The sequence below is a fragment of the Helianthus annuus genome, chromosome 16 (assembly GCF_002127325.2).
Source record: "Helianthus annuus cultivar XRQ/B chromosome 16, HanXRQr2.0-SUNRISE, whole genome shotgun sequence".
Lineage (NCBI taxonomy): Eukaryota > Viridiplantae > Streptophyta > Magnoliopsida > Asterales > Asteraceae > Helianthus > Helianthus annuus.
Window position 1 is genome coordinate 117715824 of NC_035448.2, and position 14514 is coordinate 117730337.

Consider the following 14514-nt stretch of genomic DNA (forward strand, 5'->3'; position numbering starts at 1 on the left):
TGCTTCAACCCAAGAGTTATCTTTCAAAGCTTCTTTCCAAGTTCTTGGCTCTTCCTGTGAGACATAACACGCGAAAGACCAATCGTTTTGTTGACCAGATTCTAGAATAGCTACATACAAGCCTGCATTGTTGTTGTTTCACAACATGTTTCTTGTTTGAACGCCACTCTGTACATTTCTAATGATGTTTTGTTGTGGATGGGTATTATGAATCCTTGTTTCAGGATTATCTTGAACTGGAATATTTGTACCCAGATTGTTGAGATTAAGATCCACAACCAAATCAATACCCGGAATTGACGAAGAGGATGATGCAGTAGCTTCAGCTGTTCTAGGGGCGTCCACTGGAGGTGTACCCTCTGAAGTACCATGAACTGCTGTTGTTGGAGCTTCTTGATCTGCATCTAGAAATTCATCATCCTCTGAAGATTCGTTCAATTCGGTAGCATCGTGAAAATCCTCATTGTCGAGAGCATAATTGTTCACTGAAGATGATTCTTGATTGACAATAATTGGACGAACCAACGGTGAATCTGTTGCGTTGTCACTCTCGAAAAACATCCTTGCCGCAGCATTTTCTTCAACTGCTTCAACATGGATCGAATTGAAAAAAATCATCGTACTCAAACATCCAAGGCTGACCAGGACATTTGACTAGCAATGTGTGCCTTTATACTCTGACCTCAGACCATTCCTCGACCCTTTTAGTCTCTATATTCCAGACTCTTAAGTTCGGGGTGGCATACCTAAGAAAGTATCCCTCAATTGCTTTTGCCCCAAACTTTCCATTAGGATTGATTATAGTGCACGTAGCTCCAAATGGTTCAAGATAGGACAAATCTGGTTTCCGTTTGTTAAGAAGCTCAAAGCAGGTCTTGTTGTGCCTTTTGACTGTAAGGACTCGGTTCAACGTGTAACATGCAGAGGCAATAGCTTCAGTCCAGAAGGGAATCGACAATTGTGACTCTACTAACATCGTCCTAGCAGTCTCGATCAATGTACGGTTTTTACGTTCAGCGACGCCATTCAGTTGAGGAGTGTAAGCCGCACTAAATTCGTGAAGAATACCTTTTGAAGTGCAAAACTCCGCCATGGCATGATTTTTAAATTCAGTGCCATTGTCGCTTCGTATCCGTCTAACCTTCAACTTATACAAATTCTCAATCTGAATGATTAAGTTTTTGATAATACCGAAAGTTTCACTCTTGTGTGCCATGAACGCCACCCAAGAAAATCTTGAATAATCATGAGTTATCACGAGGCAATATTGATCATTCCGGATGCTTTTATGCTTGACAGGACCGAATAAATCCATGTGCAAATGTTCGAGCGGAACGACCACCGTGTTGATCTTCTTAGTCGGGTGTCGCTTCTTCGTTTGTTTTCCTTTCTGGCACGAGACACAGACGTCTTGAAGATGGAAGTTTTTAAGAGGAACACCATTCACCAATTCATTTGACACCAAATGATTCATTTTGCGTAAGTGAATGTGACCCATTCGTCTGTGCCAAGATATTGAGTCTTTTTCTGTGGCTTTGGAAACAAAACTGGTTGCTTGTGCAGACGTTGTAATAGCTTGGCTCATATCAAGGACATACAAATCATTTATCCTTGGAGCAGATAAGAGAATCCATTCTTTTGGAATATTGAAGCCGGGTTTCAGCACATAACATCCATTTGCATCAAAGTGTACTGAAAACTTCTTATCACAGATTTGTGAAACGCTGAGAAGATTGTGATCAAGTTGTTGTACAAAGTTGATCTTATCAAAGCTTACAACCCCGTTGGATATCATTCCTTCACCAGTAATATATCCGCCTTTATCTCCAGCAAAAGCAATATAACCTCCTCTAATAGATTTGACGTCGTAGAGAAGCTTCATGTCGCCTGTCATGTGCCTGGATGCCCCACTATCAACAATCCAAGAGATATATCCTCTTCTTTGATTACCGCATCAGACTTTGCTGAGTCAGTATCATCGGATTCATCATCAGAAGAATCAGCATCCTCAATCACAACTGGAGGATCCTGATTCGGTTCAGCAGAAGACACACAAGTATCTGCTAACACATCCGAATCTGATGATACTTCCTTCTTGTATCCAAGTCCTGTCGCAAATTCCTCAATGTCCAAAGGAACAGATGGTTCAAAGTAAGTTCGATCCTCTTCATCAGGCATGGCATCATAATTGTGTCTAACAGGTGGTGGACATTTCTTATATCCAATGCATGTGACATCCTTTTTCTCTTTCTGAACATCAATGATGTGATCCAACACATAGCTAGAGCTTAAATAACTGTCTAACTTGAGCTGGATCGCCTCACTTTTAGTTTTAACACAAGCCATCTCTTTTTGCATTATCTCAAGGCGATTGATATACAAATTTATGTCAGTTTGCTTTCTTGAAACCATTTTTGTCAGCTCAGTTTTATCTTTCTTTAATTTTTCAATCATTGATTTAAATTCCTTTTCATGGTTTTCATAAAACATGTTGGCTTCTGTGCACTTAGAAAGATCTACTGTCAACTTTTGGTTGTGGATGAATGTCACATCATACTTGTTTTGCAAATCCTCATGTTTGCTTTGCAAGTCACACCACTTAGCATTCAACAAAACATGTTTGTCTTGCAAGTCAAACAAATTAGCTTTTAAAGCATCATGTTTGCCTTGCAACTCAGACATATTTGCCTCCAAATCATCACATTTAATAATTAATCTAGCACAATTATCACAATCAACAACAGTAGGTTCATCGACACATACCTAACTTGATGAACTGTCGACATTAGCCATAAAGGCTGAGTGGAGAGAAGAAGAAGAATAAGCTGCTTGATCCACCAATATAGATCTCCTTTGATTTCTTGCTGCAGCTTCTTCCAATAGTTTATCAACCTCTGCATCGACTGACACACTTGATGTGTCATCCAAATGATCATCGCCTGAACTCGAGGATTCTTCATCTGAGCTTCTACTGTAACCGGAACTGTCTTCATCTTCAGAAGATTCATCACCATTGGTGGAAGATTCTCCACCACTGGCGTGTTTAAGATCCTTGACAACCTCAGCAAAACAAGTTGTTCCATCAGGAGTATCATTTCCCAACTGTATTGACCAATCACAACCTTCATCTATCTACTTGAACCACAAGAGCCTGGTTGACATTTGATGGTCCCGCTTGACTTGGGTTGTTGACAGGTATCAACGTACGCTCGTTATTCCTGTTCTGATTCTGTTGGTTGCCTTGATTCCTGAACGGATTCTGATTCCCATGCTGAGCAGGCTTTGTACATTCTCTTTTGAAGTGACCCCGTTCACCACAGTTGAAGCACTTGACAGCCTGTTTATCGAACCCATACTTGGTGTCTTTCTTGCTTTCCAAGCTAGTTCTGCCAGTTCTTTCCATAAAATCCTTTGCTCGCCTTACAGCACTTGCGAAAGCCCATTTGATGTCCATCAAATCCATCTCCTCTTTATCAATCTGCTGATAATCTTCTTGTGTCAGATTAATGTTTCCAATCTGACCTTCCACTAATCCACAATACGCGCTCACCAAGGTGTTCAGTAGCTCCATATGTTCCTTTGCTACTTCAACAGTTACTTTCGAGAAGCTTGAAGTGTCAAGCCGTACTGTATTTGGCTTAGATGGCTGACCAGCAGATGATGTGCTCCCATAACAAGCTTGTTGTTGAACAGGAAGTGGATTCCCGTATAAGTCAGTTGCTACGGTAGAGGGCCGAAAGGCTTGCTGTTGTGGAGCTGACGGTAAAGGATTTCCATACAAGTCTGTTGTTGGAGCTGGCTTTACAGGAACCTGTATCGGATTGCCATATAAGTCACACTACAAAAAAATGCCATTTAGTGGCACACACTTTTAATGGCACTTGACTTTAATGTCACTAATCTAGCTTTTAATGGCACATTGTGTATGCCATATATGCTTGTACACATTTTTAGTGACATTTAACTTATATACCACTAATATATGTTTTTAATGGCACTTAATGTATGACACTAGAAAGTTCTCCCATTTAATCCTGTAACTTTGAGCGCATCTATAAATTTTTTATGCCGCTAAAACCATTAAAATTTCCCGCCCATCAAATTTCCCGCCCATCAAATTTCCCATCCAATCAAATCTCCCTCTCATACAGAAGTTTGGAGTGTTTCTTCACTAGTTAGGTTTTTTTTATGCTCCCACATTTCTCTCCCACTCTTCGTCACTTCCTAACCGTCATCTACCTTGAAGGTATCAAGCAGATTGAAGTTATTGGGGACGAAGCCCCTCTCACCTATCCCCCATCCTCTCTATCATCCGTCCTCTATACACTCGTTACAACCTCGGAGGAGACTGATACTGGGTTTCGTTGGTAGTTGGTAAATTATTAATTGTATATTTTTAGATTTGGTAGTTGGTAAATTATTAATTATATATTTTAAGATTCATATACCTATCGTGCATAAGCTAGTAATCTTAGGTTTGTTTCTTTAATTGAGATATGAACATCAGATTGTTTTTAAATTCAAATCATAGGTTTGGCTGAATTTGTTCTTTATTTTAATCTTGCATTGGAAGAATCAACTATTCAAGAATGAGGCCTCTATTTCAATTTGTTCATCAATTCAGGTGAGCAATCTTGGATTTGGTGCTAATCATCTTTTTCTTTTCATGTAGAACTGTGCATTTGTATGAATTTGTTTTTATTTTGTTTTTATTCATCCTACATACCCTCAAATAGTTAGATAGACAATTGTAAATATGCGAGAATTGGTAATTTTATCATCGGGCCACAACCTGTTTGATTTGTAAACATATGAAAAGATTAATTTTAGAGTTTGAAAGTAATGAAGCTTTAATTGTACTGGAATTAGTGATAATCAATAGTGCAAGAGCACCGTGGTTCAGTTCAGTTTGCTATTATGATGGATTAAGAAGCATGAGTTAGCTTTTAAATTCTTCAAATTAATAAAGTATGCTTCATGAGTTGTATCTTGCATGTGCTTTGATTGTTCTAAGCATGCTTATAAGGTGTTCGATCAAATGCCTATAGCTTATTTTGAGATTATTATGTTATATCAACGATGGTTCCTCTTTCCTTTTGCGTTAAATCAACCCAATGCTTGCGAATTGGCACCGTCTACTTGAACAAACCCTAATTTTTTCATAACATCGCAAGTTCAAGAACTTGACAGATTTCACTACTTTTGTCGCTGACGATTATACCCACTACAAGAAATTCAAGCATTAGCGGTGACATCTAAAAAGTCGCCGCTAAAAGTCTTGATCCAGTACACGGGCTTTGCAACTGATCTGGGTCGTTGTTTGCTTAACTGATCGAAGGACTAGGGTTTATCCCTGAATAAAACATGTGTAAAAAGCTCACACAACCAGTTTAGTGGCATTTTTCCCTCTTTTCCCTCCAAGATGAAATCTGCACACACCACAACTCATCATCTCCACCGTCGCACCGTTGCACAACCTTGAGTCTGCCGGAGCACTACCGCACCGCTGCACCGCCTTCACTCTGCCGGAGCACCTCCATCTCGCCTGATTCTCCGACGCCACTTCGAAAACGGTACGAATATTCCAAATTGCTTTGTAATTTCAGTTGTTATGTTAGTAATTTGAGTAGATCTGTTGTTGATTTCATGATGTTTGACTGTTTTTTAGTCAAATATAAGTATGGTTAGGGTTGCAGGTCTGGGTGCGGGTTGGGGGTTGGGTTGGGCTTTTTTTCAGAACACAAGGGTTGGGCTAGGCTATTTATACATGGCAATAGATGTATTTCCAGTAGGTACCAAAGAGAAGTTAGATTAGGAGAAGGAGAGGTGCACAAATCGGGTTTTTGGCTCAAATTGGTTCGGTTGAAACCTTGTGGGGTTAGCTCAAAGAAAGTCAAACCCGGTTTTTGGTGAAATAAGTTCGGGTTCTGACCAGGCTTTAAAGCTGATAATCATATTTTCATTATCAATACACTTTTACTCTATTATTTTGACATATTATCTTGCAGTTTTTATGAATATCGGCACCTTTTTACATAAGTTTTTAACTATCATTTTTTAAGTTTGAAATTGCGTGAGATTGCAAATAAAAAACTAGGTTTCATTTGGTTATGAAATCTCTTGAGGCCAAGCTCTATTAGTTGCTGAAATAGATCTTTTCGAAAACGGACCGATTGTTTTCGCCACTGGTATAGGTGGAAAGGGGTACATCTAGTAAAAACCTAGGTAACAGGGTAAGTTTAGCACAATCCACTGTGATGGTAATGCGGCTTTTACACCTCCACCACCAACAGCTAGCAGGTAGATCGCAGAGAACATCAACACAGCTTTTTCTCCGCTTACTTTCTCGCAATTTGTTGTTGGTAGAAACTATGTTGTCAAAAGCGCAAAAAGCGCGCGCCTAGGCGCCCGGGCGCAGCGAGGCGCACCTATAGCGCCTGGTGGTAGCCTAGGCGCAAAAATGGGTTTTTTTTTGAAAAAAACACTGCTGAGGCGCAAAAAGGCGCGCGCCTAGGCGCAAAAACGGTGCTGAGGCGCAGTGGATAAGCAGGAAAACTGAAAAAAATGAAACCGAGTGCGTGCAAAAACTATTATATATGATCTTAAATGGCATATATAATAGTTTTTTTTAATTTTATATGTGGAATCTTATTTATTTTCAAAGCATAACATATTTTTTATATTTTTTTCTCTATGTGCGCTTTTCTTAAAAAAGCCCACACTTTTTTTGCGCCTAGGCTCCGGGCGAGGCCGATGCGCCTCGCCTGCGCCTTGCGTCTTTGACAACATAGGGTAGAAAGATGTTACAAGCAGGTGGTTTCAACTCCGGGTAGTGAGCTTGAGCTGTGAGTAATGCAAGCCCCAGCTTGAGCTTGAGCTCTGTGAGTAATGTAAACCGCTATTGCGAGAATTCTTTGTAGTGACCCCTGAGATCGAAGAAATTCAAGACTGAAAAGAGGAAGGTGAATAAGCAATTGGTAGCGTTGACTGAAACGATGACGTTATCAAGATAAATTATCACGATCTGTCTTTGAATTGGGTTTGTCTCAAAAATCTTATAATTAATGAAAAATTTTGGTTGCTGGGTACAAGTTATTACATATTTGTCTACAAGTTTTGAACTTTTGCTTAACAGACCAGGCTTCACCTCATAGATCACATCTTAGTAAATAAATTATAGGTTAGTCATTGATTTTTTTTATAATATGAGTTGTTTGTTTTGTATTTGATCTCTAAAAGGTCAAATCGTTTTTATGCGATCTATTGCTCTCTGCCTCTCTCAGTTGACCTCCATTGCTCATCCTGTTACATTTTTTTATGGGCAAACTGTATAGATAGGTAATCAGGTACCAACTTTGATTAACATCTTATTTCGGATTTGTTTTCACTATACAAGGCAAGATGGGTGGGTCGGTCAGGGTAATGGTGTAACATTCTTCAAGTAACCCATAAAAATCGTATAGATCTAAAGGGTGTCAACCTTGTAGCTTAATTTGGGAATTGGTGTCCACTTAACATTATTCAGGTAACCAATGTCCTTTTTAACTTAACTAAATTTATCTATGTTCTGATATCTGAAATGATTAATTTCTCTTCATATTGGTTCATATCTTCTCATGTCACCTCATTGGTAATTTGTAGACCAATGAACTTCATCAATTGGCGCCAGTGACTTTCTGCTTGATAGTCGCATTGGTTAGTTCCAATTCTCCTCAACACTCTGGCATAATGCTTTTGAATCTTGCATAGCAAAATTACTTTTACTTGTACCAAAGGGTAGCAAATTAAAATTATCAAACCGTTTACTTGTGAAAAGGTCAACCTGTTATATGTTTCATCTTGACTCTTGACTGGTCAAACGGGTAAAAAGCTAATTAATCATATTTTATATATTCACATGTTATAATCAATTAATCATATTTTATATATTCACATAAATATTATATAAAAAAAAGTTGGGGTAAAAAGAATGTTGGTTCAATCTTACCCATTTTGACCCGTTACAGCCTCTACCCATTTTGTCACTTCTATATGTTATCTTATGATGATACACTACTGAAAATAGTTATAAGAATGCCTTATTGTGCTTATAATGACAAGTTATCCTATTATTTCAGTGTAGTGACAAGTTGGGTCTAAGCCTTGAACTGGGTAGCTTTGCTACTGGAGTGATGATATCAACAACTGATCTTGCTCACCTTACTCTTGAACGAGTATGATCATTGAAACAGTATTATTATATATATGATTATAAATTATAATTAATCTACATTGGTCTTTTCAACGTTATTTGCAGTGTCTAGCATATTCCTGACGGTAAGGTTGAACTTTGCGGGTGGTGCTTCAATGCGTTTAAGAAATTAGGACTACCTTCTTCAGCAGAATTTTGTGGTATGTTAATAGACAACGATGACGAGTTTAATATCTAGAGCATAAACTTATTGATGGAACTACTGAGTTTGGTAATGCTTGTGCAGTTGTGCTTAATATCTTATTATTAATTTGAAACATATAGAACCAAAGGATTTGTTAAGGGATGACTGGGTGCAAAGACACAGAAGAACCATACAACAGTATGCTAATCGATATAAAGAGTCATATGGTGTCTTATCGTGTTCGTGTCTTAACAGGTCGAGTTGACACGATATGACAACCCTAACAACAATATGCTAACCAATATAAGAGTCGCATGGGCCAAAGCATGTATTAAAAATAAGTGATTATAGTTTGGTAATTTTGGAAGAATGATTCAGGTGCTTTTTTATATTAAAAGTACATTTTGAACGACTTTGACACGCACCCGCTGCAACGCGCTGGTATTCCCACTAGTATTATTAAATGAGTGTATTAGACCAAGCTTTGAGATGATGGTTTGATTAACATCTAGTTTACTTGGTCAGGAAGGAAGTAATCAATTAAGAAGGATGGCTTCATCATGTTTACCTTCTGCCTTCTGAAACACACAGGTGAACGGGAACCAGACAGTGACACATATTGATGATACTAAAAAAAATTAAAGTAAGTTTTCAGTAGTTGCCTTTCACTCTAATACTCTATAATGGACACACTGGTTTTTTATTTATTTATTTTTGTCTCAGCAAAATGTGCTTATTATGTGAACAGGCACATTCATTGCACATAAGCCTAGCAAAATGTGCGTGGTCGGGGTCAAAACTTGTTCGGGACAAACTTGGTACTAGTAAAATGGGTTGTTTAGATAAAGTATCAATTGTGTTCAGGTTCAAATGGGTCGTTTTAGTAAAAAAGTACATTGGCATTGGGTGGTTTCGAGCCACTCTAAGTTAGATGCTCCCGCGTGAGGCAGTTTTTGCACGCACTCAGTTTCGTTTTTTTTTGTGTTACCTTTTGTTTTCTGCTTATGTGCTGCCCCTCAGCACCGTTTTTGCACCTAGGCGTGTGCCTTTTTGCACATCAGCACTGTTTTTTCAAAAAAAAAAAAACATTTTTGCGCCTAGGCTACCACAAGGCGCTATAGGTACGCCTCGCTGCACCCGAGCGGCTAGGCGCGCGCTTTTTGCGCTTTTGACAACATAGGACAAGTGAGTAGTTCAAATTTGTGTCAATAGTTTTATGTAACCTTGCACCTTCACATTTCTGAAATTGCTTCAATATCTTTTATGCAGTTTATAAAACTCCTACTGTAAAAGAAGACCCTGGATTGTTTTATACATGGTTAGACTCTACTATGAAGGTGTGACTCAATTCAACAGTCAATACTTGTGTAGTCACTACCAAGTATTTACTCCCAACTCAACTTTTAATTTTATTGAACTTGATAAGTTAATAAAATTGATGACTTTTGGACCATACTTTTCATTAGAACATATTCTTAAGTACATGTCATAGTAAAATGGTTACTTGTGAAAAGTCTAAAAAAAGAATTTTAGTCGTTCAAAAGTTGAAATGTTAATTAAGATTGACACACTTTAACCGTCTAAAAGTGCACTTTAGCCAACCCATTAACAACTCACTCCAGGTTATAATTTTCTTTTACGGAAAAGGTCTTGATCTGATTTAGATAATATAACAAGACATAACCAAAACTGTCATAAGTTGAGGTAAAACATTCTACATAAAATCGTATTAGTTAGATTCAACATATTCTAGAGTGCCTCACGTGCTTTATTAAACCAAGGTCTTGAATTGTTGATATTATTCTTTCACGTTACATTTCCACTGATTTCATGTTTTTGTGTCTTAGTTTTATGTGAGAAGAAGTAAATTGGGTGTTTACAACTGAAGGAAACATTATATTCATATAAACCTAATCTTGTTAGCAATTTATAAAAATAATCCTGTTAGAAATCTAACTTTGTGATATTTTTAAACAGGTAATTGTTAGTACCATTGCTTAAAAGCGTTAGCATGGGGATCATTTTACTTGTATGAAGATTGTCAAAGAGGTTCAGAACTCAATGGATGAATGGAATTCGAGTTTTTATTCAAACATTTATGGGTTGTTTTTTTATGTTTGATATTTAGACTTAATTTGACATTAACTCTATATATATATATATTTTTGCGAATATTTGGAATATGTTTGGATAATGATCAAACTTTTTATTGAAGTGATGATATTATGATTTTTATATTCTTTATTTTTATTTTAATTCTATACTGGAAATAAATAATGATAATAATAATATACTAAACATATGTTGTGGCACTTGTTAATGTGATTTTTGTGGCAAAATTATGTGCCGCTAAAAGTAGTATGAATATTCAACTAAAAATAGTTTTTACCGACATAAAATTTGTGCCACAAAAAGTTTCTTTTGTAATACTGTGGCAGAAACAAAAAGTGCCACTAAAACTCTAAATGTTTATAGTGGCACACTGAAAAGTGCCACTAAAAGGCTTTAGTGACACCGCTTCTAGTGGCACTTTTTTTGTGTGCCGCTCATTCTTTAAAGGGTTTTTAGTGGCACTTTGTTGGCTATTGGTGGCATTTTTTGTGTGTCACTGTATGGCATTTTTTTTGTAGTGTCAGTGCTAGTAACAAACGTTGTTTGAATTGGAACATGTGAAACGGGTCTTGCAGAAGAAGTGCTGGAAGTTCCATAATACATATCAGGATTCTGTGGCACTGGAACCCTTTTCGCCTTTAGGGTTTCTTCCTGATCTTTGTTTTCCAAGAGCTGCACGAAGTCATTGATGTTTGTTGTAGCCAACACTCCATTGTATTTTAGGATTTCCAAGAAACTATTCCATTGAGGTGGCAATGCATCTACAAACTTTGTGACTACCTCAGCTGGAGTTGTCACTACCCCATAGTTACCCAATTCAGTAAGCAAGTGATAAAACCGACTAGTCAAATCTCCGAAGGATTCCTTTTCCATGCATGTGAAGCCATCAAACTCTTTCTTAAGTAAGTCGTGTCGCAATTGGTGAGTTGCTTCATTTCCTACACCTCTCGTTTTCAACGCATCCCATAATCGCTTTGTCGTTTTGAAGCTGACAAATTGATGATAGATATCTTTGCTCAATGCTTGAGTTAGAATAGCGTATGCCTTCTTTTCTAAATCATATGCCTTTTTCTGATCTTCCGAAAGATCGGCAAACGTGGCGGCGGTTGAAGCGGCAACCTCGAGAGTTTGATCGAAATCTGTGGTAAAACGTAACCACAATTCTGTGTTTTGCCCAAGAACATATGTATGGAATCTATCAACCCATCCCGGATATTCGTTTATGTGCATCAATTTTGGTGGGCGATTTAGACTTCCGGTTTCGCTCTCGCTTAAGAGAATGCTTTGAATACTTGGAGTTTGATTTGATACGAATGCCCATTGACCGGTCGAAATAAGATTAGCTTGCGAAGATACCGGTGCGGGAGACTCGGCCCAAGAAGGTGACAAACCCGTGCTTCAATACTTACTTTCTGCCGTAGACGGATTACCCCACCAATCCGGGTTCATTTTGAATAGTTAAAGCTGATTATCTGACAAAATCACTTGAAACAGGCAGTTAAAATACTTTTACAACTCCTCTGTTAAAAATTAACAACACTCATGACGAAACACGTTTCACGAAACAGACTTTGATTTGTCTACGAAACAGAATTGTTTAAGTGTGAATGACGAAACTGATTTACTGATCGACGAAACCGAGTGTTCGGCAAGCAGGTTTGAGAAGTGATATGTCAACGAAAGAGGCCCAATACTATTGTGACGAAACAGCTTTTTCTTTTTGAGCTTCTAATTGACGAAATGGGCCCAAATCCAAATTAAGGCCCAATGTATGAAGAAACACACTTCCTTTTGGGCTTTGACCGACAAAACAGAAAAAGAATCTATATCGACGAAAGTGAAGTCGACGAAACAAGACTTGTGGTTCGTCAAGTATGTTTTTGGCGAAAAGGCTTTTGTTTCGTCTGATATCTGTTTCGTCGAAAAAGTAACAGAGAGGGTTGGTGAAAAGTTGGTGAAATTTTTCGGCTTGACCTTATCCTATCTGACACTTGACACAACTTTTCAAACCATCACCATTCTCAATTTACCAACCAAAGTAAGGTGTATCAATATTTTAATCCAATCACAATTTTCAAAACACTAACAACTTTGACAATTACTTGACCAAGATCAAAAAGTTGAAAATTTGAAGAACACTTATGAATATGTGAAGAACACAGTGGTTTATCCGGTAAAAATATGAGTTTTCCGGTGAACCGAAAATTTTCCGAACACAAATTTTTGCACGAAACTTCACTAAAAACCAATCTTTAACATGTGAAAATGAAAAATAAAATGGTTTTTATAAGAACTTTTAGCTAAAATATGAAGACTTTTGAAGCTTTAAACTGATTTTTTTCAGGAGAAATAAACTTCAAAAACCCGAAACACCTCGGTTTTAACAAGGAGAAGAGCCAAGGCTCTGATACCACTTGTAGGTCCGGCTAGGGGAGGATCTAGTCGCCTAATCCATGTTGTCAAACACAGCCGGTTGTGCGGAATCCAACCGGAGATGCAAACCGAGATAGAGATAAGGAAGCACAAGATACTAAACACGGAGATTCAATGATTAACACCCTTGTATTAATACTTGAAAAACAGTTACAGCACTATGTTTACAAATGCTCTCTGTAAACTCTCTCTAGTTCTCTCACACTTGTGTCCTCTCTCTCGTTTTTCTGTTCTGTCTTCAGCCTATTTATAGCCACAGCAATGACGAAACACAAGTAGGTCGACGAAACACAAGCAATACTCGATGAAATGGAAGAGCACATGACGAAATGGGATCAAGGTCCTGTTTCGTCGACATCCATGTGTTTCGTCGACTTTGGGCTTTGGCCCAAAACATTTGAGGCCCAAGTTGTGTTTCGTCCATTTGGTTTAGCCCGAGTCTGGTAAACCGGCCTGGTGCTCAAGGTTTGGCTCTCCAGCTTTGTGTATGGAACTTTTCAAACGCACGACGGAGGAATGTCATAACGTTAGACTTGAGCCGAACCTTAGCTGAACCGAACTGAGTCGCGTCCACATATCGTGTACTAACAATAGGCTTATACGACGTCAATACGTGACCTATACTACACCTATACGACATGATATCTCACTTATAGGCTTATACGAGGTCAATACGGGACCTAAACCACACCCTACGATACGATAGTATTTGTATTATTTTTAATTCTTATAATTCATAATATTTGTATTATTTTTAATAATATTTTTTTTATAAATAAACATGGAAATACCCCAAAATACACACAATTAATTTACTTTTTTTTATAAATAAACAAATGAATACACAATAAAAAAAATACAAAAATGGAGCTTTATATACGCTCCTTAGAGGTCCCTACGCAGCGTATGAGACAAAAAAAGACACAACTACCCTTGTATTTGGCTTCGTATAGCCTCAACACAAGGGTATAAAAGACATTTTCAGACCTTTATATACGCTCCTTAGAGCTCTATACGCAGCGTATTTAAACTTTGTGAAAAAATAATCCCTCAAACCTATCAAAATGACTCAAAAAAATCTAATGGTTTATATACGCTGCGTATAGACCTAACGCAGCGTATATAACCCTTGTTTTTTGTGCAATGATTGCTGATAAGGCTCTGAAATCCATGGTTTATATACGCTGAGTATAGCTCTATACGCAGCGTATAGAGGTAACCCTATGCGCTGCGTATAGGTCAATACGCAGCGTAGGTAAACCCTAAGTGTGCAGATATGCAAACTGGGTGTGAAGATAGTTAGGGCCTTTTTAAATACCTTAATCAAAAGTTTTAGTTATGGTTGTGTTTGTGGCTCAAAACTAAACTGAACAACAACTTGTGTACATCCTTAAAATCACCAACCGCAGTGTTGTGATTCCCGCTGCAACGTGCGGGCACCCCACTAGTATATATTAATGAACAAGACTAAAACAAAATGTAAAATGGAGGGGGTAGAATAGTAAATTTCACACCTTACCCATACCACGCACAACCATAAAAACCTATTTTTCAACAATTCGACAGACGTATCTTTTTCAGCTAGTGCCGCCTT

At 37.9% G+C, this 14514-nt stretch overlaps 1 long non-coding RNA gene across 15 annotated transcripts; it reads left to right on the forward strand.

The window, feature by feature from the left end:
- The first annotated feature begins 4117 nt into the window (after positions 1 to 4117).
- Positions 4118 to 10542, forward strand: LOC110917012. 15 transcript variants are annotated; one of them, XR_004883683.1, is made up of 9 exons: positions 4118 to 4374; positions 4532 to 7180; positions 7284 to 7346; positions 7642 to 7695; positions 8118 to 8213; positions 8297 to 8391; positions 8901 to 9018; positions 9645 to 9756; positions 10353 to 10542. It is a non-coding gene; the product is annotated as an uncharacterized LOC110917012 (long non-coding RNA). The 15 variants fall into 15 exon arrangements; XR_004883682.1 differs by having other exon boundaries at positions 7284 to 7338; XR_002580217.2 differs by lacking the exon at positions 7284 to 7346 and adding an exon at positions 8631 to 8816 and having other exon boundaries at positions 4532 to 5573.
- The last annotated feature ends 3972 nt before the right edge of the window (positions 10543 to 14514 follow it).